Source organism: Lepidochelys kempii, chromosome 2 (genome assembly GCF_965140265.1).
Source record: "Lepidochelys kempii isolate rLepKem1 chromosome 2, rLepKem1.hap2, whole genome shotgun sequence".
NCBI classification, from domain to species: domain Eukaryota; kingdom Metazoa; phylum Chordata; order Testudines; family Cheloniidae; genus Lepidochelys; species Lepidochelys kempii.
This window is the reverse complement of record NC_133257.1, coordinates 269417459-269444782: the sequence shown is the minus strand read 5'-3', so window position 1 is coordinate 269444782 and position 27324 is coordinate 269417459. Positions and strand designations below refer to the sequence as shown.

Sequence of the window (27324 nt, the reverse complement as noted above, 5' to 3'; positions counted from 1 at the left end):
CCCTTCCAACCCTGATATTCTCTGATTCTATGATCTTCTGCACACACAGGCTGGGGAATTTCACTCAGGATCCAGCAATTCCTGTATTGGAGGAGGAATTATTCTTCTCTTGTATGTAAGTGACACTGTGAGCCTAGTAACTGGTAGTTAAACTCAAGCATCTCTTACAACAGTGTTTTTCAGCGACGGGTTGTGGGCTGGCGCTGGTCCCTGAGATCTCTCTGACACAGTTTAGAAATGCAGCAAGCTGGTCCCTGGTATCGAAAAGGTTGAAAAACTGTCTTAGAAAACAGACATCGAATCTCAATTTATAGACTTAAAATGACAAAGAATCCACCACATCCCCTTGGGAAGCTCCTTCCAGTGGCTAATCACACGCACTTCAAAATTTGCCCTTTATTTCCAATTTGAATTTTCACTATATTGTTATATACAAAAGTGCTGAAATCACAGAGGAGCTTTACAAGAGTACGGGCCTGTGCCCTCAGTCACACCGATGGAAATTCAGACAATCTCTGCTGATTTCAGAGAAGTTATTACTGGATTAAAACAGATCAGAATCTGGCCCCAAACTTTTAAATTACTTAGGCATAAAACAGTCCCTCTTTAGATGTGAACAGCAAATGCCACACGGTGGCACCACCCAGCTGCCTTTTCTATTCCTCAGAAATATCATCCGGGATGAACAGCACAGGAACAAACAAAGCCCATTTCATTCGTCCCCACTGTAGCAACAGGAGGTTAAATTAAAAGCCTGTTTGTTAATTGTATAGAAGGCGAGTCTGAATTTATACCAAAGTCACGTCTTACTAAAAGAGTCACATAAAAACTACTCACAAACTCCAAGGATTTAGCTTGTTGTCAATAGAAACCCAGGTCTATTAAACAGTGGCTGACAGCGTTCTAAAGTCTTCCTGCAACGAATGATGCTGAATTCTGAGTCTAGGGTAAACACTGGCTATGCTGGAAGCTGTGTCTGTCTCTGTGCCTGTCCAACACCAAGTGCAACGAGATTCTTTGTGCTACTGCAATAGAAACAATAAGAATTAATAATGTTCTACCTGAGCAGAAAAGCCTCTCAGCAGTTTATTGTCACTTCTCCCTTTCAGATAAGCCAGAAGAATATTTCGTTGTAAACTGGAGAATGATGAAGAATCCAGGTCTGTCTTTTTCCGTGTTTCTGGGGCAGGATATTTGGTTTTTCCCTTGTTTGCTTCCTGCACTCAGTGTCTCAGTTAATGGCTGCCGAATCCGCAGAATTCTTGTCGAGGATTAGTAAAGGTTAGAGGGAGAATGGGTCTATTTCACATGCCAGCCTTCTTTCCAGAGCCGTGATGGGACCAGATACACCTATCAGCTGTGAGAGGGTCAGGGAACGTCAGGGCCATCCTTAGGATTTATGGGGCCCTACGCAGTATTATTAAACTGGTGCCCCTATGCCCGACGGCAGCCCGGGGTCGCAGCCCAGGGCGGGAGGGACGAGGCAGCAAAGGATACCAAGCCGCCCGGCCCACCTCACGGTGGCGGAGAGTCACAGTTCCCCTCAGAGACCCCCGGACCCTCTCCCTCACACAGAATGCGCGGTACTGGTGCATTCGGCTCTGTGAATCCGGCCCCTGCCGAAGGAGAAGGCAGTGTGCGCTGGGTGTGCGGGAGCCGACCCGCTCTCACCTGCTGTCATGGGCGGTGAGTGAAGCTGCCGCTTGGGGATCCTCTCTCCCCACCCAGCTCTTCTGCCTGTGGCCCCGCCCATACTCCACCCCTGCTCCTCCCCCACTCCACCCAGGCCACGCCCCCACTCCGCCCAGGCCCCGCCCTCTCCCCACTATCTCCTCCGTCTCTTCCCTCCTCCTCCTCCCTGCTCACCCCCTTCCAGCCAAATCCCTGAACCCAAATGAAGCAAATGACATTTGAAAAAAACACTCTTCTGCCATTTCTTTCTAGAGAAAATGGAGCGTGTTTTCCACTGCATGTCAGATGGTGACGACTGGACATGCAGAAGGTACCTAATTAAAAGCAATAAATTTGGGAATAAAAAGTGTCAGTGACAGGTTTTTTGATATGCCCAGAAGTTTGTCAGAGATTTATTTGCAAAAACTTTGTAGTAAGGGCGAGTCAGCTGCCGTTCTGAATACAACGTGAAATATTATGGGATACATGATGCAGCTCTTCTCTGTTTTACATTTTCTTAATCAGTATTTCTAAGCTGATCTTATATTTCAAATGCACTCTTAAGCCTTCAGAAAGGAATCATTCCAGAGTACTACAGATTTAACTCACTGAAACAAAGACATTATGTTAAATTCATCAGTCACAGCGGTGTAGTGTGTTCATAACAATGTTCACTGCTTTTAGAAAAAGGGACAATAATTTATTTTGTGTGATCTCCATAACAATAGACGTGTTTATTTCAGAGTAGCAGCCGTGTTAGTCTGTATTCTCAAAAAGAAAAGGAGGACTTGTGGCACCTTAGAGACTAACCAATTTATTTGAGCATGAGCTTTCGTGAGCTACAGCTCACTTCATCGGATGCATAAAGTGGAAAATACAGTGAGGAGGTTTTTATACACACAGACCATGAAAAAATGGGTGTTTATCACTTCAAAACGTTTTCTCTTTCCCCACCCCACTCTCCTGCTGGTAATAGCTTATCTAAAGTGATCACTCTCCTTACAATGGGTATGACAATCAAGGTGGGCCATTTCCAGCACAAATCCAGGGTTTAACAAGAACGTCTGAGGAACAGGGGTGGGGGGGAGGGGGGGATAAACAAGGGGAAATAGGTTACTTTGTATAATGACTCAACCACTCCCAGTCTCTATTCAAGCCTAAGTGAATTGTGTCCAATTTGCAAATGAATTCCAATTCAGCAGTCTCTCATTGGAGTCTGTTCATGAAGCTTTTCTGTTGAAGAATAGACACTTTCAGGCCAGAAATCGAGTGACCAGAGAGATTGAAGTGTTCTCTGACTGGTTTATGAATGTTATAATTCTTGACATCTGATTTGTGTCCATTTATTCTTTTACGTAGAGACTGTCCAGTTTGACCAATGTACACGGCAGAGGGGCATTGCTGGCACATATCACATGGGTAGATGTGCAGGTGAACGAGCCTCTGATAGTGTGGCTGATGTGATTAGGCCCTATGATGGTGTCCCCTGAATAGATATGTGGACACAGTTGGCAATGGGCTTTGTTGCAAGGATAGGTTCCTGGGTTAGTGGTTCTGTTGTGTGGTGTGTGGTTGCTGGTGAGTATTTGCTTCAGGTTGGGGGGCTGTCTGTAGGAAAGGACTGGCCTGTCTCCCAAGATTTGTGAGAGTGATGGGTCGTCCTTCAGGATAGGTTGTAGATCCTTGATGATGCGTTGGAGAGGTTTTAGTTGGGAGCTGAAGGTGACGGCGAGTGGCGTTCTGTTATTTTCTTTGTTGGGCCTGTCCTGTAGTAGGTGACTTCTGGGTACTCCTCTGGCTCTGTCAATCTATTTCTTCACTTCAGCAGGTGGATATTGTAGCTGTAAGAATGCTTGATAGAGATCCTGTAGCTGTTTGTCTCTGTTTGAGGGGTTGGAGCAAATGCGGTTGTATCGTAGAGCTTGGCTGTAGACGATGGATCGTGTGGTGTGGTCTGGGTGAAAGCTGGAGGCATGTAGGTAGGAATAGCGGTCAGTAGGTTTCCGGTATAGGGTGGTGTTTATGTGACCATCGTTTATTAGCACTGTAGTGTCCAGGAAGTGGATCTCTTGTGTGGACTGGCCCAGGCTGAGGTTGATGGTGGGATGGAAATGGTTGAAATCATGGTGGAATTCCTCAAGGGCTTCTTTTCCATGGGTCCAGATGATGAAGATGTCATCAATATAGCGCAAGTAGAGTAGGGGCGTTAGGGGACGAGAGCTGAGGAAGCGTTGTTCTAAATCAGCCATAAAAATGTTGGCATACTGTGGGGCCATGCGGGTACCCATAGCAATGCCACTGATCTGAAGGTATACATTGTCCCCAAATGTGAAATAGTTATGGGTGAGGACAAAGTCACAAAGTTTAGCCACCAGGTTTGCCGTGACATTATCGGGGATAGTGTTCCTGACAGCTTGTAGTCCATCTTTGTGTGGAATGTTGGTGTCGAGGGCTTCTACATCCATAGTGGCCAGGATGGTGTTATTAGGAAGATCACTGATGGATTGTAGTTTCCTCAGGAAGTCAGTGGTGTCTCGAAGGTAGCTGGGAGTGCTGGTAGCGTAGGGCCTGAGGAGGGAGTCTACATAGCCAGACAATCCTGCTGTCAGGGTGCCAATGCCTGAGATGATGGGGCGTCCAGGATTTCCAGGTTTATGGATCTTGGGTAGCAGATAGAATACCCCAGGTCGGGGTTCCAGGGGTGTGTCTGTGCGGATTTGATCTTGTGCTTTTTCAGGGAGTTTCTTGAGCAAATGCTGTAGTTTCTTTTGGTAACCTTCAGTGGGATCAGAGGGTAATGGCTTGTAGAAAGTCGTGTTGGAGAGCTGCCTACCAGCCTCTTGTTCATATTCCGACCTATTCATGATGACAACAGCACCTCCTTTGTCAGCCTTTTTGATTATGATGTCAGAGTTGTTTCTGAGGCTGTGGATGGCATTGTGTTCTGCACGGCTGAGGTTATGGGGCCAGTGATGCTGCTTTTCCACAATTTCAGCCCGTGCACATCGGCGGAAGCACTCTATGTAGAAGTCCAGTCTGCTGTCTCGACCTTCAGGAGGAGTCCACCTAGAATCCCTCTTTTTGTAGGGTTGGTATGGAGGTCTCTGTGGATTAGTATGTTGTTCCGAGGTGTGTTGGAAATATTCTTATTTTCTTATTATTCTTATTAAATTTCATGCTTATGAAATTTCACCAACTTTAAAAAATATGTTTCCAAAGATTTTAGGCACAACAAAGGGTTTTATATCTGACCAGGTGCTGATTTTGCTGGAGGGTTCTCTTAAAACTGGTTCATCAAATAGTCAGAAGTAAAGAAAGGGAAACTCGTTTGTCCAGCGATCCTGTCCCTTTAAGGGCTCTCTTCAAGGAGAAAGGGATGGACAGGAAGACTTTGGAAGCAAGTTTTTTGTACTATAGTAATTACAATTAAAATGTGTATGTTAGAGAAGGGTGGTCTTTTGAAGGATTTATTTAAAAAACTATATGTCTGAAGATCCGAGCATTTAAGGCTAAAGATGAATATTCAGATTGTGCATCTAAAAATCTATGCAAGGATTTTTTAGAGATGTGATTTTAAAATCTTCAGCAACTCACTAATGAAATATTTTTAAAGCAAATTTTAAACTAAGGTCCTGTAGACTGACATGTTCTGAGTAAATATTACTGCAATGTACAACTGTTTCTGTCAGTAAATTCAGAAACTGACAGTCTATACCTGGGGATTGGCAAATGCCTGTTAAATGGCTTCATTCCCCCTTGAATGGCTCTTTAACAGTTTCAATGTTGTGCTAATCAGTCTGGCAGGTTGGAGGCTTTTTCACTTTTAAAAAAAAAGGAGTACTTGTGGCACCTTAGAGACTAACCAATTTATTTGAGCATGAGCTTTCGTGAGCTACAGCTCACTTCATCAGATGTTTACCGTGGAAACTGCAGCAGACTTTATATACACACAGAAATCATGAAACAATACCTCCTCCCACCCCACTGTCCTGCTGGTAATAGCTTATCTAAAGTGATCAACAGGTGGGCCATTTCCAGCACAAATCCAGGTTTTCTCACCCTCCACCCCCCCACACAAATTCACTCTCCTGCTGGTGCTAGCCCATCCAAAGTGACAACTCTTTACATAATCAAGTCGGGCTATTTCCTGCATAGATCAAGGTTTTCTCACATCCCCCCCACCCCCATACACACACAAACTCACTCTCCTGCTGGTAATAGCTCATCTAAACTGACCATTCTCCAGGTTTAAATCCAAGTTAAACCAGATTTAAACCTGGAGAATGGTCAGTTTAGATGAGCTATTACCAGCAGGAGAGTGAGTTTGTGTGTGTATGGGGGTGGGGGGGATGTGAGAAAACCTTGATCTATGCAGGAAATAGCCCGACTTGATTATGTAAAGAGTTGTCACTTTGGATGGGCTAGCACCAGCAGGAGAGTGAATTTGTGTGGGGGGGTGGAGGGTGAGAAAACCTGGATTTGTGCTGGAAATGGCCCACCTGTTGATCACTTTAGATAAGCTATTACCAGCAGGACAGTGGGGTGGGAGGAGGTATTGTTTCATGATTTCTGTGTGTATATAAAGTCTGCTGCAGTTTCCACGGTAAACATCTGATGAAGTGAGCTGTAGCTCACGAAAGCTCATGCTCAAATAAATTGGTTAGTCTCTAAGGTGCCACAAGTACTCCTTTTCTTTTTGCGAATACAGACTAACACGGCTGTTCCTCTGAAACCTTTCACTTTTAAGTTACTAGATCCCTTCTGGAGGAAGACTCACCAGGCTGCAGCAGCGAGCTGTGGGAGCCTGCAGGAAGAGTCAGAACAGGGATAGGAAGAGGCAGGAGGGTGGCCACTGAGACCCATGGGTGCCCCAAATTTTCGGGTGCCTTTCGCAGCCGCATACACTGCATATGCCTAAGCATGGCCCTGGGGAGCATGTCCCATTCAGGTTTATGGGTGGCTGGCTGCTCGCAGTGCATCCCTGGACCGGCAGCAATTAGTTCCTAGTGTAAGGGGACTGTTGTCCCCTCACTAAAACTCAGTGGGGGTGTTTTGGTTGCTAGCTCCCAGTACAAAAAGGAAGGGGAAGGGTCAATGGGAAACCAGATCCCTGAGACTGACAGTCCCCAGGGGCAATGGGGAGAGGCCAATGCTCCAGGTCAGCCTGATTGACAGGGCGGGCAGGGTAATCAGGGAGTCAGGAGGCCAGGGGGGTCCCATCCTCCATGTGAGCCAGAATTTCCTGGGTCAGACAGAGGGGGGCCGAACTAAGGGGAGAGCAGGGGCCCAAGCTGAGCTGGGAGCAGAGTTGGGCCAGCCAGAGGGGCCAGAGAAGCAGCCAGGGAGAAGGTCAGAGCTGGGAGCAGAGTCACAGAAGCAGCGCAGGGAGCAGACCCTGTGCTGGGAGCAGAGCTGCAGCAACCGGAGCCAGAGGGGCCAGAGAAGCAGCCCAGGGGGCTGGAGGCAGAGCAGCAGCACCAGCCGTGCTGAGGCAGAGTGGAGATGGGGCTGGGACTGGAGCCGTCCGGAGCTGGGTGCGGGGAGCAGCTGGGCAGAGCGACCGGGACCCTGGACAGTGGGCCCAGCGCAGAGAGACACCCCAGCCAAGAGGCTCTGCAGGCCAGACTCGGAGGGGGATTGTAGCCCCGACGTGGGGGCCGATGCTGGGAAGAAGGGTCCTGCCACCTGGAGCCTGAGGGCGCGTGGCCACCACCAGAGCGAGTGTCTGACCCGTAGCATCCCTGCAGCATAGCCAGGGCCTGGGCAGGAGCCTGGGACGTGTGAGGAACAGACTGTGAACTGCCCTGACATCCCAGAGATGCTGTTTGTGATGGTCCCTGCCACAGAGCCGGGGGGTGGGTTTTCCTGTCACCTTTCCCAGTTTTCCTTATTATTTTAATTGGTTGCTGTTTAATAAATTGTATTTGCTTTAAACTGTATGTAACGATCAGTGGGTCAGGGAAGCATCCAGTGCAGAGAGAGCACCCCGGAGTGGGGACACCCTAGCCCCTGCCCTAAGTGACCACAGCAAGGTTGGAGTCGAGCCCCCCAAGAATCCTGGAGTAAGCTTTGTTGGGGTTATGAGGACTCTGCCACACGGGAGAGTGGGAGGGGAGCCCTCGAGGTCAGGCAGGCCTCTGGGTAAAGGGAGTGGGAGCGAGGACTCAGATCCTTTCACTAGCCAATTCCACTGGGGTCGTGTATAAGCCAGGAAAGTTCCCCACAATAGCGGGACTATCCCCCCGCTTACATAGGCAGGAGCCAGTACATGGAAATCCAGCTCAGACAGAGCACATGACAAACAAATCCGTTTTCTTGTGGCAGAGGTGACGTCTAGGATCTGAGTCCTCGCTCCCACTGTGAATCCTGGGTGGTGGGCCTTGAACATTTTGAGTAATTTGTAGCTTGCAACTCCAATCCAGACAGACGAAGAGTTTCAGTCTTGTAGACCGAGCAGGCACGCGGACTGCTGCATGAGCGTTTGTCTCCAACTGTGCCCAGAATGGCCACGCACATCACAATTTCGGCAGCAATGTGGGGACATTTTTCCCCAACCCCATCAATGACAGCGGAATGATATTGGTTCCATCGGCGACGTCAGAGAAGTGGAGAGTCGGAGTTCCTACTCTAAGGAAGTTGTCAGAGCACTGTCAGTTCGGACAAACGGTAAGTGATGCTCTGCATGACCAGTTTGTCTCTGGATTATGTAATGACCAGATTCAGAAAAAGTTACTGACTGCATCAGCACTTACGTTCAAGAAGGCTATTGAAATATCTAGGGCCATGGAAACTGCAGAGACAGTTACCCTGGGATTTAGTGTGAACCAAGAAATTCACCTTCTGAATTGGTGACGCAGAGAAACACAGACATGTAAGGAATGTCCATGTGGATGTTGTGAACAAACTGTGCATGCAGAGCAGGATTGCTGGGCCTGCCAGGTCATTCACAGGAAGTGCCAGAAGAAAGGACACCTCGCTGTGTCCTGTCGCAGAGTTCAATGACCAGGAGCACAGACTAACCACCCACCCCAGAAGACACCTATGAAGAGTGAACCTAAGACAGCATCGAAGTCAGGAATTCATAATGTGGGAAAAGACAAGAGCTCTAGTGACACTGCCCAAGACCTAGCACTACATGGGTTATCGGAAGCTGGAGTCAGAGATGGCATCAGGGTCACACCCTCGATCGAGGGAGTTCCTACAAGCTTGGAGCTTGATACTGGAGCTGCTGTCTCCTGCATTCACCTGTCACCAGACTTTGTCACAAGTTCCTCCGGAAGAAACTGCCACGGTTTTGAAGCCTTATACCAGAGAAAAGTTAGTCCCAAAAGGGATACGTCAGGTGAAAGTTCAACAAGATCAGGGATCTCAAACTCAGATCACCACGAGGGCCACATGAGGACTAGTACATTGGCCCAAGGGCTGCGTCACTGAAACCTTTTCATACAACGATACAAAAGTATAGTAAAAAATGAAAAAAAATGAAGAGTAATATGCTATTAAAAATCAATGTCTTAACTTTTTAAGAATTGTAATGCGAAGTGCTAATTTTGACAGTCATTTCATTTTTGTCCACTTAGCTGACAGCGTTTTGCATCAACCAGAGCATCAATATTAGGTTTGATATCCGGAGATGAAACCAATCTCAGTGTTGCTCGCAAATGTTCACCAGTGAGCCTTGATCTTAACACAGATTTGTTAATCTTCATGGAAGAGAAAAACTGTTCACATATCTATGTACTTCCAAACATTGCCATTACCCTTGCGGAAGCAGAGAATAACATGGGAAATCTTTCTTGTGAAAGAAACCGGTAGAATTCTGGAATTCCAACATCTGTATAGTTCTGCTTCAAAATGGTATCACACTGAAGCTCCACTAACTCCATCCTCATTTCCTCTGCAACATTGTCAATTTCTACAGAAAATAGTGTGGAAAAAAGTTGAAAATGTGGTTCAAGCACCTTGAAATCTTTAAACCGCACATCAAACTGTATGTGTAAGTTAGAAATGATATCTGCATATTCTTTCAAGGATTCGGGTTCAACTTTTCCTAAGGAATTCAAAGTTGAGAAATGGACCAAATTGCCAGCAGTCAGCTGTTTCCCCCTCAAAGTAAGCTTGACTTTGAATGACTTCACACTGTCATACATCTGTGTTATCGCCTGTTTTCTGCCCTGAAGCTTCACGTTCAGTGCGTTCAGGTGATCAGTTCTGTCTGTGAGAAAAGCAAGGCTGCAGATAAAAGTGGAATCAGCAAGCTATGCAACCTCCTTGTTTTTCATTTTCATGAAGGAATCAATCTCCTCTCTAAGTGCGAAAAACCCTTCAGAACATTTCCACGACTCAGCCAGCTCACTTGAGTGTGATACAGAAGTTCCCCATATTCGCTGTCCATACTTGCTAGACAAGAAGTGACCTGTCTGTGATTCAGCCCTCGTGCATGTATAAAATTAACGGTTTTAACAACTACATCCATAACTTCCTTCATTTGTAGACTTTTACTACACAGGGCTTCTTGGTGCAAAATGCAGTGTATGCTGGTGAAGCTAATGCCTGGTCTATTGGGCCTGTTCCTTTCGGTCTTCAATCATCCAACCATGCCAACGTTTTCAGAGCACGCTGATGGCCACCGTCCGTAGCCCAAGATACGAGTTTGTTCCATGGCAGCGCAGCTTTTTCAATGCACTCTTCCAGTCCTTGAAATATGTCACGTCCCACTGTGGGACCCTTCAGTGGCATTACGTCTAGCAATTCTTCGGTTATACTCAAATTGCAGTCCACACCTCTAATGAACACTGCACTCTGTGCAGTATCTGATACATTTGTACTCTCATCAAGAGCAATTGAAAATGCTGTGAAGTCTTTTGCCATTTGAATCAATTGTTTTTGTACATTATCCGTTAAATCCGTTATCCTGCAGGCAACCATAGTGGCAGACAAGCTTATGCCTTCAAAAACTTTCTTCCTATCAGGACATAAAATTTCGCTGGCCTTCACAAGACATTCTTTTACAAATAGGCCTTCTGTAAAAGGTCACAATGATTTAGCTGTCATTTTGCTTATTACAAAACTTGCTCTTACTGAATCTTCACTAGATTTGTTAATCTCCAAAAAGAAATTTCTTTGCTTGGCAAATGCTGCTTTAAGTTGCCGAACTTTTTCCTCTCGGATTTTTCCAGTGAATGCATCACATTTTTCACAGTGCATCGTGTGGTAGGGCTGTCATACGTTATACTCCTTGGGAACAGGAATCGTTTGCTGACAAATAAGGCATTGAATTTTATCTTTTACCTCTGTGAAAAAATATAAATTCTCCCATTTGTCTTGGAAAACTCTCTTTTCTTCCACAAGTGTTCTTTTTTTCGATGCCAAAGTAATTTCCGAGGGGTTTTAATAAAATATAAACACTCAATAATGCACCCCACTCAAACAACAAACCACGCATTTACTTTTAGAATTACTTCTGTTCAAGACCTCCCCTCTGCCCCTGTCCCCACTCCACCCTTTCCATGGGGCCCTGCCCCGCCTCTTCCCACCCCTTCCTGCCCCCATTCCAACCCCTTCCCCAAATCCCCGCCCCAACCCCGCCCCCTCCCTGCCCCATTCCCACCCCTTCCCCAAATCCCCGCCCCGGCCCCGCCTCTTCTCTGCCTCCTCCCCTGAGCGTGCTGTGTCCCCACTCCTCCCCCTCCCTCCGGGAAAGCCCTAAGCACCACCAAACAGCTGTTTGGTAGCGGGAAGCGCTGGGAGGTAGGCAGAGGAGCGGGGACACGGTGCACTTTGGGGGGGAGGAGAGGAGCTGGGGAAGCAGCGCAGGTCTGTCCCTGTGGCGTGCAGCCCCTGGGGGGAATGGAGCAGCTGGGGGTCTTCGTGCGCTGCCTTGCCTGCAGGCACCACCCCCACAGCTCCCATTTGGCTGGGAACAGGAGCAGTGCAGGGCAGGGTCACCGACTGCAACCGGGACTGCCCTAGCCCCAACTCCCCCCCCCACAAACCCCTACACCCCCCCCCCAACCTCCTGCCCTGACCCCGCCATGCCCCCAAGCCCCTGCCCTGAGCCCCCCCAACTCCCTGCCCTGAGCCCCCCACACCCTCCACATCCCCCAACCCCCGGTTGAAAAGGGACCCTGGCAGCTCCAGTCAGCACCGCCGACCGGACCATTAAAAGTCCGGTTGCCGGTGCTGCGGAGCCAAGGCAGGCTAGGCAGGGGAGCCACGGGGCTCTGCACAGTGCCCCTGCCTTGAGCACCGGCTCCGAAATCGCATTGGGCGGGAACCGGCCAATGGGAACTGCGGAGGGGTGCTTGTGGGCAAGAGCAGTGTGCATGCCACAGAGCCTCCTGCTCCCCACCCCCACCTAGGGACCAGACCTGCTGGCCGCTTCCAGGGCTCAGCATGGAGCCAAGACAAACAAGCAGCCTGCCTTAGCGCCACTGCCCAGGAGCTGCCCAAGGTAAGCCCAAGACCCAACCCCCCGCCCCAGCCCTGAGCCCCCCCCAAACCCAGAACCCCCTCCTGCACCCCAAACCCCTCATCTTCGCCCCACCCCAAAGCCTGCACCCCCAGCTCAGAGCTCGTACCCTCTCCTGCACCCCAACCCCCAGCTCTGAGCCCCTCCCTAAACCTGTAGCCCTCTCTTGCATCCCAAACCCCTCATCCACGGGCCCACCCCAGAGTCCACACCCCCAGCCCAGAGCCCTCACTCCCCTGCACCCCAACCCTCTGCCCTGAGCCCTCCCAGACCCCTAACCCCCTGCCCTGAGCCCCCTGCATTCATATGATATGACAGTACCTGTAAGAAATTTAAGTTACTTTCACCCCTGGCTACACCCATCGCAGCAGTGAGTGGGCTACATCCATGATACCAGTGATCAAGAAGGATGGCTCCATCTGACTTTCCAAAGTGACACTGAATCCAGTTTTATGTGCAGTGCCTACTACCTCATATTGTGGATTTGTTTGCTATTCTTGGTGGAGGACAGTGTTTCAGTAAATTGGATTTGCTCAGCGCATATGTACAAATGGAGACTGACCTGGCATCTCGCAAATATCTCACAAACAGTCTTGTTTGCGTAATGCCATCAGACCCTGGTCACTGACGGGCGGGATCGAACCTGGGGCCTCTGGAGCTTAGTGCATGAGCCTCTACCGCAGGAGCTAAAAGCCAGCTGGCTGTTAGCTCAGGCTATCGAGCAGACTCATTTTATCTCTCTCCGTAAGTGGTCTCGGTGCCACGAGATGGGACAGAACCCCACCTCCAGGAGGTGTGTGGGTTACATTTCGCTACCACAGGTTACCTTTCAGTATCACACTGGGCACCTGCCCTCTTCCAGAAAGCCATGGATAAGATTCTGAAGGGACTGAACAGAGTTCAGTGCTATTTGGATGACATTCTTAATACAGGAAAGGATTAAGAGGATCATCTTTGACATTTGGATGCTGTTTTGCGACATTTGGAAGTCCATGGACTGAGAGTGCGCTGAGACAAATGTGAGTTTTTCAAACCTTAATTTGAATACCTTGGACACGTAACTGGTGCCGTGAGCTTAAGGAAATTGACAGAGAACATGTGACAGTTAAATTCATTTTTAGGACTGCTTAACTACTACAGCCAATTTCTGCCTAATCTGGCAAACGTATTGGCACCTTTGTGTGAACTGTTATGAGCAAATAAAAACTTGAAATGGACTAAAGATTGCGAGTGTGAAATTAAGGAAGCAATGAAACTGCTGAAATCAGCCAACGCTCTTACATGCTTAGATGCTTTGTTACCACTGCAATTGACTTGTGATGCTTCACCACTTGGAGTGGGTGCAGTTTTTCCCCACTTTTTTCCTAATGGCATGAAAAAACCAATTGCCTTCCCTCTTGAGCACTCACCATGTCTGAGAAGAACTATGCGCAAACAGATTGAGAAGCTCTGAGCATTATCTTTAGAATTTGGAAATTTCCTATCCGTGTGCTAGACATTTTACCTTGCTGAAGGATCATCGCTTGTTACTTTCAATTTTTGGACCAAAGCGTGGAACTTCGTCACTAACTGCTGCTCGTATGCAACGATGGGCCTTGCTACTTTCAGCTCATTCCTATACTATTCAGTTCTGTGAAGGAACTCAGCATGGCAATGCTGATGGGCAGTCACATCTGCCAAGTCCAAGCTCTCATCAACCCAAAGAAACTTGCGACAAAGTGCTTTGTCTCAATTTGGTGGCTAGGTTACCCGTCACTAGCGCAGACATCAACGAAGAAACCACTAAGGATGATGTGCTTTCTCTTGTGAAGGGGATGGTGCTACAAGGTAGAGCATTGGATCAAAAGAATCCCCAGTTCACACCATTCGTGTCACATCAGTGTGAATTATCTGTGAATCACAGTTGTGTTTTGGGGGGAATGCGAGTGATCATTCCGAAATCACATCAGTCTCGGGGTTTGGAAACTCTTCATGAAGGTCATTTTGGCATTGTACGGATGAAGGCTAGGCATCACGTCTTTAAATGGAATTCAGCACAGACATTCAGCTCCACACCACCCTGCTACACAGGGACTAGAGGAATGCTTTGTACAAACACTTAAACATGCCTTAAGAGCTAACAAAACTTTCCAGACCTCAGTCTCTAAATACACCTGAGTGCAAGGAACATCCCACTTTTAGACAGAAATTCCAGAAGCCTGTTGCTGTCAGTTGCTGACCTAAGCTCTGGTGACTCCAAGACACCCGGCATTTGGACATTTTGAAATGAGAAAAGCCAGATTCCTGAATCTGAGAGTAACAGGGCTGCTCACCTGACTCTCTGCCTGGAGCGACTGCTGGTTCAGCTTCCCTCCACATCTGGTAATGGGCTGCATTAATGAGGTGGTAGTTTGGTGCTTTGAGATCTCTGGCCAAAGGAAGAGTTCTCCTCGACCCCTCCACCTGCCCTGGCAGGATAAAACAAGAGTGTAAACAAACCAAACAAGCCCTTTCACGCCTTGGCTGCAAGGGCTCCAACCAGTCCCTTTGCCCCCTTGATTGCTGGGTGTGACGGGGCGCAGACTCACCACCGCGGCACCTCCTGCTGGTCAGTCCGGGAATTAGCTCAATCCAGTCTGAGTGCGCTGCCTTCGGCTGGTGTCTCGCCTGGTGTCTGCTCTGCTCTGTCTCCACCGCCTGTAGCTGGACCCATGTTGCGCCTTGGGCCGCAGCGTCGCTTCAGGACACAGCACTCCAGCTGTGCCCCCAACTCCATTCTGCCCCCTTCCGGGGGTATTGTCAGTCTGTCTGCAGTCTCTGCATGGCCTCTGTGGCCAACTGCAGCCTCAGGGCAAACTGCAATCTGTCTCGGCCACATTGCTCCGTAACAAGTGCAGAGCAAGGGAGGTGGGGGTGGGGGGACCCAGGCCTGCCCACTACTCTAGGTCCCGACCCAGGGACCCTCTAGCAGCAGCCGTGTCCTGCCCTCCTTCTCTCCCCTCTATTGTTCATGCTCCCTGGGCCACTTCCCCTTGGCCATTGCACGTCCTCGGCTCTTTCTGTCAGGGGCCTCAACCTGGCAGGTAACAGGCCGGAGCTCTCGCTCTGCTCCCCTGAGCCTGCCCAGCACGGCTCTGTCCAAGGTGCTGCTCCATCTACAGCAGTGGTTCCCAAACTTTTCGGCATCATGCCCCCTTTTTAATTTTCGAGAAACCCTCACACCCCCCACTTCTCTTTTACCATTATCCAACCCCCCCTGCTCCCTGTCCCCTGACCGCCCCCTCCCGGGACCCCCCACACCCCCAGGACCCCACCCCCTATTCAACCCCCCCTGCTCCCTGTCTCCTGACTGCCTCAACCCCTATTCACACCCCCACCCCCTGACAGGCCCCCTGGGACTCCCACGCCTATCCAACTCCCCCTGCTCCCTGACTGCCCTGCCCCCTATCCAGACCCCTGCCCCTAACTGCCCCCCCCGGGACCCCACCCCCTATCCAATCCCCTCTGCTCCCTGTCTCCTGACCGCCCCCCAGAACCTCCGTTCCATCCAACTGCCCCCTGTCCCCTGACTGCCCCACCAGGACCCCCTGCCCCTTATCCCACCTCTCTGCGCTCCCTTACCAGGCCTCTCAGAGTGGCAGGACTGGCTTATTGGAAAGCCTGGGAGCTGGGCAGGCGCAAGCTGCAGGGGAGGGTGGACAGGAGGGGAGGGGCCAGGAGCTCAAGGGTCGGGTAGCCTTGCACCCCCCCTTGGAATTTCTTCACGCCCCCCAGTTTGAGAACTGATGTTCTACAGGGAACCAGTCCTTCACCCTTGCTGGTCAGGGCTAGACTCATCTCCTCTCAGCTCTGCAGCCTTTTTATAGGGCCCAGATGGGCTGTCATAAATATAAAGGGAAGGGTCACCACCTTTCTGTATACAGTGTTATAAAATCCCTCCTGGCCAGAGGCAAAACCCTTTCACCTGTAAAAGGTTAAGAAGCTAAGGTACCCCGCTGGCACCTGACCAAAATGGCCAATGAAGGTACAAGATACTTTCAAATCTGGAGGGGGGAGAAAAGGCTTTGGTCTGTCTGTGTGATACCTTTGCCGGGAACAGATCAAGGATGCAAGCCCTCCAACTCCTGTAAAGTTAGTAAGTAATCTAGCTAGAAAATGCATTAGGTTTTCTTTGTTTTGGCTTGTAAAGTCGCTGTGCTGGAGGAAATGTGTATTGCTGTTTTTGTGTCTTTTTTAACTTAAGGTTTAGCCTAGAGGGATTCTCTATGATTTGAATCTGATTACCTGTAAGATTATCTTCCATTCTGATCTTACACAGTGTTTCTATTCGACATTGGTGAGGCCTCATCTGGGTACTGTGTCCAGTTTTGGGCCCCACACTTCAAGAAGGATGTGGATAAATTGGAGAGAGTCCAGCGAAGGGCAACAAAAATGATTAGGGGACTGGAACACATGAGTTATGAGGAGAGGCTGAGGGAGCTGGGATTGTTTAGCCTGCAGAAGAGAAGAATGAGGGGGGATTTGATAGCTGCTTTCAACTACCTGAAAGGGGGTTCCAAAGAGGATGGCTCTAGACTGTTCTCAATGGTAGCAGATGACAGAACGAGGAGTAATGGTCTCAAGTTGCAGTGGGGGAGGTTTAGATTGGATATTAGGAAAAACTTTTTCACTAAGAGGGTGGTGAAACACTGGAATGCGTTACCTAGGGAGGTGGTAGAATCTCCTTCCTTAGAGGTTTTTAAGGTCAGGCTTGACAAAGCCCTGGCTGGGATGATTTAACTGGGAATTGGTCCTGCTTTGAGCAGGGGGTTGGACTAGATGACCTTCTGGGGTCCCTTCCAACCCTGATATTCTATGATTCTATGATTCTTTTATCTTTGTTTTGTTCTTTTAATCAAGTTCTGTTTTTTAAGAATCTGATGGGGTTTTTAGGGTCTTAAAAATCCAAGGCTGGTTTGTGCTCATCTTAGAATCATAAGAATCTTGAATCTTAGAATCTTGTTTATTCTCAAGCCTCCCCAGGAGAGAGGGTGAAGGGCTTGGGGGGGTATTTTGGGGGAAGACGTCTCCAAGTGGGTTCTTCCCGGATTCTTTGTTAAATCGCGTGGTGGTGGCAGCGTACAGGTTTTCACCTACGCTGGTTCCCAAGGCGAGAAAGGAATCTGTGCCTTGGGGAAGTTTTAACCTAAGCTGGTAAGAATAAGCTTAGGGGGTCTTTCATGCGGGTCCCCACATCTGTACCCTAGAGTTCAGAGTGGGGAAGGAACCTTGACATGGGCCCTGATTGGCTCCCCACAGGCCCTTTCTAATTGGCTGCAGGTTTGCGCAGCCTCCCGAAGGCTGCTTTCCCTGCTCCCCTTTTGGAGTGGGCTGCCGCACCACTACACCGGGGCTTCTGTTCACCGCGGAGCGGAGGTGGTGTATGGGAGCCCAGGCCCTCCTGGACTCCACGCTGGGTCCGAGGCAGAGAAGCTGCCGTCGAATCTGGCCTGTTGTGGGTCCCCAGCATAGAGGTGACCGCTGAGTGAGATCACCCAGGCCCGCGGATAGCAATTCTGGGCCCCAGGGCAGAACAGTCAAGGGGCCCCCTATGACGCGGGCTGCCTGACATTTGGGCAGTGCTGTGCCTGCCCTGCTTGCATGTTCCCTCTATTTTTTTCCCATCCAGTGAGCAATAAATGTTGTTGTGTGCACCGAGGTACGTGTGGATGCGCACCACCTGTAGAAACAAACACCCCCCCTCCCAGCTATTATGTATATATAGATTAAAAAGTTACCATAGGGATAATTACTCCAGCCAGGACAGGTTAGGCATTTTAGAACTCACTACTCAAAGAAGTAAATTTAAAGTGTAAGAGAAATACAAATACTGAAATGTACAGACCAGTTAAAATATGAAAATAACACACTTTAAAAGAATAAAATGGCAGAGAATATATGTGCACTGCAGGAAGTACCAAGAAGTAACAACAACAATAATACACGTATGTGTTGGGAGGTGAGTGTGAAAGAGACTCTGTGTGTGTGTGAGACAGAGAGAGGGACAGAGACAGGACAGTGTGTGTGTGTGTGTGTGTGAGAGAGAGAGAGGACTGTGTGTGTGTGAGAGAAACACAAAGACAGGACAGTATGTGTGAGACACAGAGACAGACAGGGCAGTGTGTGTGTGCGAGAGAGAGAGAGAGAGACAGTGTGAGCTGGCTGCTGGGAAAATCTCACAATCAGAGCAGTGTCTCTTTAGGAAAGGCAGGCACTTACCACAGAGGAGCCTGCAGTAGCTCTGAGTCCTCCTGAACCAGGCGGTGTCGTGTCATGTCCCCTGTGCCTTGCTCTGCAGAGATGGGGTGCAGAGGCGGGGACACCCTCACATCAGCACCCCCTACTGCCCGCTCTGCACAGCTCGGGTGCGGGTCCCGGGAGCCGCAGCAGGACGGAGCGATGTGGGGAGGAGCACCACTGAACACTGCGCTCTGATAATCAGCCAGGCAGCACTTGAATCTAGGATGACGAGACAGCAAGTGTGAAAAATCGGGACGGGGGGTGGGGGGTTAATAAGTGCCTATATAAGAAAAAGCCCTGAATATCTGGACTGTCCCTATAAAATCGGGACATCTTGTCACCCTACTTGAATCATTCCTGCGCAGCACTGCCCAAATGTCAGGTAGCCCACGTCATAGGGGGCCCCTTGACTGTTCTGCCCTTTGAAATCGCCCAGGCCCCTGGGCAATTGCCCCCTCCCCCGTCAGCAGGCCTGAGATCGCCGGAAACCAGTGTGTTTAGGGAGAAGTGGAGGGGACCAAGGAGGGACTCCCGTACAGAGCACACACGCGTACAGAGCCCAGTTCTGGTCCCATCGAAGCCCAGGAGAAACGACTCCTCTTGTTATCAACAGGAACTAGGCTGGGCCCCAACAAAAAAAAGATTAAATAACAGCCTAATTACAATCTCTTTTTACCAAATATCGCCAGTGCATGAGCTCTCAGGGCGATTTAACAATATAGGAACTTTGAAGAACAAACAAGCGGCTCTTTGAGCTAGAGGGAGCCAAAGAAACATTGAAATGTGAAAATGTCAAATCGGGGGAACGTTTTCATGTTCCGTAACTCAAACACCATTTCACGAGTTACAGTCAGACTCCTCAGAAGCTCTTGGCTTACAAAGTGAATCTGGGATTTTTTGGGCCTAAGATATTTTCCAGGCTAAAGTTATAAGGGGGCTAAAACGGGGCTTTCAAATGAAAGCTGGTGACAATATTAATGTATCATCTTGGATGGTGCGTGGCTGCTGCAGGTAGCAGGATCCACCACAAGGATCTAGCCACAATCTGCCCGCTGCTCAAACGGTGCCACTCCCGAACCCGGCATTCCCCAGGCTGGGGAAACCCCTTTATCTGGCCCAGTCCCCTTGCCCATGTTCTTAAGAACATAAGAACCACCAGACTGGGTCAGACCAAAGGTCCATCTCGCCCAGTGTCCTGTCTTTCGACAGTGGCCGGTGCCAGGTGCCCCAGAGGGAATGAACAGAACAGGGAATCATCAAGTGATCCATCCCCTGTCACCCATTCCCAGCTTCTGGCAAAGAGGGAAAGGCCCTCAGAGCTGGTGCAGAACCTCCCACAACGTCCCCTGAAGCCTGTCACGGAGTCCCCAGGTGTTGCTCTGGAACTGCTCCCTACATAGCCAGGCAGGACTCTGGGAAGTCTCCTCTCTGTGAGCAGCCTGTCTGCAGGACACACAGCTCACCCGGCTCCCACCTTCCTGGGTCTGACCTCGGAGTGTTCAGCCTCCTCTGCCCCTCCGTGCGCTTCCTACAGAGAGTCCGCTCAGGTGGGGTCCTGGGGAAGCCAGAGGGTCCTGCTCCGCAACTTCGCAGACGGACGTGACTCTCAGCCAGCCAGTAACACAGAAGGTTTATTAGATGACAGGAACATGGTCTAACACAGAGCTTGTAGGTGCAGAGAACAGGACCCCTCAGCTGGGTCCATTTTGGGGGGCAGTGAGCCAGACAACCACGTCTGCCCTTCACTCCCTGTCTCCAGCCAGCCCCAAACTGAAACTCCCTCCAGCCCCTCCTCCTCTGGGCTTTCCCAGGCCAGGTGGTCACCTGATTCCTTTGTTCTCCAACCCTTTAGCTCTCACCTTGCAGGGGGGAAGGGCCCAGGCCATCAGTGGCCAGGAAACAGGGTGTCGGCCATTCTCTGTGTCCAGACCCCTGCACACACCTGCCCTCTAGGGCTCTGCAATGATCATACACCCTTACCCCACCACCTAGATACTTAAGAACTGCATAGGGGAAACTGAGGCACCCCCACAATATTCAGAGGAAACATTAAGAACAGTCCTGCTTCGTCACAAAGCCACATAAGATTTAAGGGAAAACAGGGATGTTTTGGTGAGGCAGGAGAGTGGGGATAAATGTCCTGCAGGGGGTGAGGGGGGAAGAAGTTGGGGCAGGGTTAGGGGAGATTTTCCCCAATTGCCCCGTCAGAGATGGCGATTTTACACACATTTTAAAATGGAGCACAGATCAAATGTGTTTAAGTAAATTTTCACTTTTCATGAGACAGTGCCCTAGTAACGACACTGTTTTGTCTCGGTTTGTAGGAGTGAGGCTGATACCATCTGGCTTCAGAACAAATCAGACAGGTGACCATTGGTAGGGAATAAATATCCTACCTGTTCAGATTACCTGATGATTTCTTTTCCTCTTCTGAAACTGAATTGAAAATTTAGGGCTTGTCTACACTACCAGCCGGATTGGCGGGCAGCGATCAATCCAGCAGGGGTCAATTTATCGCATCTAGTCTAGACGCGATAAATCGACTGCTGAGCGCTCTCCCGTCGACTCCGGTACTAGGAGGATGAGCTGAGGACGCCAGAACGAGGAGCGCAAGCGGAGTCAACGGGAGAGCGTCAGCTGTCAGCTTACTTAAATCTGATGAGGTTCAATAAGGATAAGTGCAGGGTCCTGCACTTAGGACGGAAGAACCCAATGCACAGCTACAGACTAGGGACCGAATGGCTAGGCAGCAGTTCTGCGGAAAAGGACCTAGGGGTGACAGTGGACGAGAAGCTGGATATGAGTCAGCAGTGTGCCCTTGTTGCCAAGAAGGCCAATGGCATTTTGGGATGTATAAGTGTTGGATCATATTAAAGAAGTTCTGTATTAAAATCACAAATGAGTTTGATTCCCCAGAGTTTCAATTCCAGGGTATTACTAATGAAGAGGTCTCTTGGTTTTTGGTGCTGTTTCTCTCCCTCTATGTGTGAAACTTGCAAGCTGCTAACTGTGTTAGTACATTCTAAGACAGAGTCTGTTCTCAAAGCAGTTCACAGAGAGAGAGACTCAAAGCAATACTCTAACAACAGAAACAGCACCCAGAGACTCCCCGCCCTTTTGTTGTATTAACAATTGTGATTAAAATAGAGATAGAGGATGTATGTGGATGGATGCTTGGTGTGGATAATAACTGAATGATCAGGGAGGTGCCAGCCTAAGAATCCAGTGTCCATCGGCTGAAGAAGGCGTCAAGTGGAAATAATCAGAGGACCCCCACCCCCCCGGTGGGCAGACTGGAATCCACCCAACAGCCTCAAGAATGGGAGAACCAAAGAACAAGATAACATCTTGGAGCCATCAGGAATGTGCTATCTGCTGATTGATTCAGCAACAGCATGATGAAGCAATTCCCATAGACTGGCATAGGAAGAAATTCCTATAAAAATAGACTCTAAAAAGTGAGAACTTTGGGGGTCTGATTCTGCAAACCAACTTCCAGGAGCATCAGATGAGCATCTGACAAGGCCCTGCTCCCTCCTCATGTCCAGGCCACCTGGCCAGTGGCTTGGCATGAGCAACTCTAAGGCTGGTAACTATGATAACAACCTTGCAGAACCTGTGTGTGTGTGTGTGTGTATGAATGAATGAATGAATGAATGTGAGAATAAATTTGAGATTGAATGGAATGTTATAACTATAACTAACTGCTTACTATGATTCTTTCTGTATTCACAATAAATGTGGTATTTTGCTTTTTTCCCTTTAATAAGATCCTGCTGGTTTTTATTTTATTGGTACAACATTTTGGTGGAGAATTGCGAAAGGGGGAATATTGGTAAAAAACCTCAGTTATTGTAAATATTGGTGTGCACACCGCCAGCTCTAGTGAGCTAGGCATTTCTATTAGGTTAACCAGACCTGCTGGCCTCCGAGAAGGTAGCAGGGGACCTGCTGGCCTCCGAGAAGGTAGCAGGAAAAACAGATTAAACCAGACCTGCTGGCCTCCGAGAAGGTAGCAGGGGACCTGCTGGCCTCCGAGAAGGTAGCAGGAAAAACAGATTAAACCCGACCTGCTGGCCTCCGAGAAGGTAGCAGGAGACCTGCTGGCCTCCGAGAAGGTAGTAGGGAAAACAGATTAAACCAGACCTGCTGGCCTCCGAGAAGGTAGCAGGGGACCTGCTGGCCTCCGAGAAGGTAGCAGGAAAAACAGATTAAACCAGACCTGCTGGCCTCCGAGAAGGTAGCAGGGGACCTGCTGGCCTCCGAGAAGGTAGTAGGGAAAACAGATTAAACCAGACCTGCTGGCCTCCGAGAAGGTAGCAGGGGACCTGCTGGCCTCCGAGAAGGTAGCAGGAAAAACAGATTAAACCAGAGCTGCTGGCCTCCGAGAAGGTAGCAGGGGACCTGCTGGCCTCCGAGAAGGTAGTAGGGAAAACAGATTAAACCAGACCTGCTGGCCTCCGAGAAGGTAGCAGGGGACCTGCTGGCCTCTGAGAAGGTAGCAGGAAAAACAGATTAAACCAGAGCTGCTGGCCTCCGAGAAGGTAGCAGGGGACCTGCTGGCCTCCGAGAAGGTAGTAGGGAAAACAAATTAAACCAGACCTGCTGGCCTCCGAGAAGGTAGCAGGGGACCTGCTGGCCTCCGAGAAGGTAGCAGGGAAGAACAGGTTAACCGGACCTGCTGGCCTCCGAGAAGGTAGCAGGGAGAAACAGGTTAACCAGACCTGCTGGCCTCCGAGAAGGTAGCAGGGAGAAATAGGTTAACTGGACCTGCTGGCCTCTGGGAAGGTAGCAGGGGACCTGCTGGCCTCCGGGAAGGTAGCAGGGGAAAAACGCATAGATTAAGCTATGATTTCAGAATCTAGGCTGTGTCACTTGCTAAGTAATACCAGCAGTGACAAAGAGATTGAAATATCCATGTTAAGATGTTTAAAAGAAAACAGGGTAAGCCAGTACTAGAGGGAGGAATGGAGTCAGAAGGAACTCCAACCTCACCTTTTGTTAAAGAAATTACACCTTTTAAACAAATCCTTCAAAAATTTGGGCACAGTCCTTGGACTAAACAAGCCCTAGCTGATGTCTGCACTATTTCGGACCTAGAGGATAGATTGGCTCAGTATATCCTCATATACAAACCTTCTAGTGCTGCCAAAAGAGATGCAGCAGCAATTTGGTTGTTGTGGGAGGCATGTAAGGATTCTTCCCTCCGCTTGTCTTCATGTAAAGAGGAAAAGGCACAAATGGAAAAGGGAGCAGACAATTGGAAGGTGCTGGCTACAAATACCCAAAGCCAGCTGAAAATAGTGAAAGAGGCACTCCAGGAATACAAAAAGAGTGAAAAAGTTAACTCTGCAGAGGCTGGAGGGAGGCAGGTAAAGGGGGAGAAGGTCCTATGTACGGCACCCCCAGGCATAATTACAAAGAGAAAAGAGAGTAAAAAAAAAAAAAAAGTTAACTCTGCAGAGGCTGGAGGGAATTAAGCAGTTAAACTTTGTATTTCACCCAAACAACTTTTAACCGAAAATGTTAAAAAAGAAAAGTGTTAGAGCATTCTTGGTTTCTTTGCAGCCATTCTGAAAGAAAAATGGGCCCTTTTCCAAAGGAATGTCTGTAAATTAGCCAGGCAAAAATAAACTATCTGATTAAAATCATTTGACTGGACAATTTAGTCAAATTTGCTAAAAGAACATAAGAGGGTTCTATTGGAACTTAACTGCCTCAAATGTAAAAGGGAATGTAAGATGTAAAAAACAGAGCAGTGTGGAAGGGATGTTAAGGAAAAGAAAATGTGTATGTATCTGTCTGTGTGTGTGTAAATATGTAAAGTTCTAAGGACCAGTTAGTTTTGTTTTTGTTAATGCCACTAAAAATCCATTTGACTCTTTAATTCAAAGTTGCAAAACTGACAGACCTTTTTGCTAGACACAGGTAATTAGTGTTGTTTGGCTTTGGGATTTGGCATTTAACCCTTAAAAGGTAACTCAATGCTTTACAAAATTTAAAATGTTTTTAAGTTGTGGCTGCAGCAGGGCAGTCAAAATCAGGAGAATATAAAAAAAAATTGTTTTGGATTCTTTTTGTTTGTTTTTTGTTTGTTTGTTTTTGTAACAAAATAGCAGATGAGAGTTGTAGTAAAAAAAAAAATTAAAAAAAGACTGCCTCTCTGAAGCAACAGCAGGGGTGAGGTGCACAAAACAAAAAGAAGCAATGTTAGAAACACTGAGTCTTAAAATGGCTCTGAGTAATCAGACTGTCACTTTGATAAAGGTACATGAAAACTCTGTAAGCAAAAAAAAAGAAATAGTGACACCTTATGTAAAAATGGATCTGGACAATGTTATAGAAGTTAAACTATGGAAGGAATGTGCATTTGCCCCAGAACATGTGCAGGGTATATTGTAGAAGGGGCAAAAGAAATGCAAACATACCATGCTACTTAATTAAAATGCTATTAGGGCTCCAAAGGGAGCCACAATAGGTTGGGTTTTCTTTTTCAGATTGCTGTGTGTTTTGGAAGCAGAAGTTAAAAGTAATCAAAACTCTGGTGAAAGTTGATTGTGTCCCTTTTAAGATAGAGTCTCTGAGCTGCTGATGGCTTTAAATCCAAAAGCAGGAAGTTTCTGTGAAAATGCAAATGACCTAAATGATAAAGGAAGGAAAGAACTAGCAGCACAAAGGAGCTGCAGATAAAGGACATACCTGGTCAGCAAACAAATTGTCTAAATAAAAGGCATGGGACAACAAGATAATTTTAATAAATGTAATGATAATAAGTATCCCTGTAACAACGTATAGTGTGTATGATTTTTGGAAAAATCCTTTAAGGTCGTATGGTAATGATGCTTCTCAGTTATTACCTGTAAATAAAACTTAAAGCTTAACACAGCAGGAAAAACATTATAAACTTAGTCTGCTGTATAAGAAGGAAAACTCAGGGATTTAATGACTAAACAGTGGGATAATTTCCCCATAACCCTTAAAAGATAAAAGCCTTTGAAACCTGGCCTGCCTATAGAACAAAAACAGGAAAATATGGGGGCAATTTCTCTGTTTTGCCTGCAATCAGCAAGGGTATTTGTAAAAGAAATATTTTAAGCAATAATCTGCCACCCCAAAAGGGGTAGAAACATGTTTTTTTGTCTTTCAGAAAATCAGGAAAAGCTGCCAGCTGAAAAGCAACCCAATACCATGAATCTACTGTCACAATAGAAATTGTGTTCTGTGTTCTATGTTTTGTCTTGTGTTTTGTGTTGTTGCTAGCACTGTTGTGTGTTTAAAAAAAAAAATACTGAAGACCTGCAGGAACTTAAAAATAAATTAAGCTTTCTGTCCCAGCTACAGGACAGCCTGATACAAAAACAAGTACATGCCAATGTAGACTTGGTCCAAATTGGTCTAGGTAACCTAAAAGGCCAATGGAATCTTTAGTAATGGCTTAATACTACCACATGGCTTATCCATAAGAAAAAAAAAATATTAGAAATAGGAAACTACACAGCCATAGCTATGGGATGCACTGAAATGCAGATACTTGCACTAGCTACTTTGGAACACAAAATGTTCTGGGTCATATTGGGAAATATTAAGGGTTTGATGCATTTGTTAAAAAAGAAAGAGATCATTGTTTGACACTTATCAATATGAATGGATGCAATATGTTTCCACTATTGTAAACCAGACTTGTTAATGGGAGAAATTGTTGTCAAAATTGCACACCAACAGTCCCTGGAGGCAAAGGTATTGAAGGTTAACCCACTCCCCATATTACACATGGGATCCTTTTGGCTACCCTGGACCTTGAGCCAGTGGGCTGGGGAGGGAGGGAAGCTATTGGACACTAGAGGTTGTACCGAATGGACTCCTCAAAAGTGGGTGTGCCTCACCTTGCCTGTTTCCCCAGAACCTTGTAGTAAAGATACATCACTAGGATCATGTATGTGGCATGAATTGGAATCACAAACTCAAATTGCCTCACAGTACTTTCTCTTGAATAGGCTACATAGAAAGTGACACTGACGATTATAAATCTTAGTGTCAAAAGGGGGATTATGTTGGATCATATTAAAGAAGTTCTGTATTAAAATCACAAATGAGTTTGATTCCCCAGAGTTTCAATTCCAGGGTATTACTAATGAAGAGGTCTCTTGGTTTTTGGTGCTGTTTCTCTCCCTCTATGTGTGAAACTTGCAAGCTGCTAACTGTGTTAGTACATTCTAAGACAGAGTCTGTTCTCAAAGCAGTTCACAGAGAGAGAGACTCAAAGCAATACTCTAACAACAGAAACAGCACCCAGAGACTCCCCGCCCTTTTGTTGTATTAACCATTGTGATTAAAATAGAGATAGAGGATGTATGTGGATGGATGCTTGGTGTGGATAATAACTGAATGATCAGGGAGGTGCCAGCCTAAGAATCCAGTGTCCATCGGCTGAAGAAGGCGTCAAGTGGAAATAACCAGAGGACCCCACCTGGAGGGCAGACTGGAATCCACCCAACAGCCTCAAGGATGGGAGAACCAAAGAACAAGATAACATCTTGGAGCCGTCAGGAATGTGCTATCTGCTGATTGATTCAGCAACAGCATGATGAAGCAATTCCCATAGACTGGCATAGGAAGAAATTCCTATAAAAATAGACTCTAAAAAGTGAGAACTTTGGGGGTCTGATTCTGCAAACCAACTTCCAGGAGCATCAGATGAGCATCTGACAAGGCCCTGCTCCCTCCTCATGTCCAGGCCACCTGGCCAGTGGCTTGGCATGAGCAACTCTAAGGCTGGTAACTATGATAACAACCTTGCAGAACCTGTGTGTGTGTGTGTGTGTATGAATGAATGAATGAATGAATGTGAGAATAAATTTGAGATTGAATGGAATGTTATAACTATAACTAACTGCTTACTATGATTCTTTCTGTATTCACAATAA

General features: G+C 47.8%; 1 long non-coding RNA gene across 1 annotated transcript; it reads left to right on the top strand.

Moving 5' to 3' along the window:
- Nucleotides 1–1017: 1017 nt before the first annotated feature.
- Nucleotides 1018–27324, top strand: LOC140905818 (uncharacterized). Its single transcript, XR_012156955.1, has 3 exons — nucleotides 1018–1160; nucleotides 1945–2002; nucleotides 25548–27324. It is a non-coding gene; the product is annotated as an uncharacterized lncRNA (long non-coding RNA).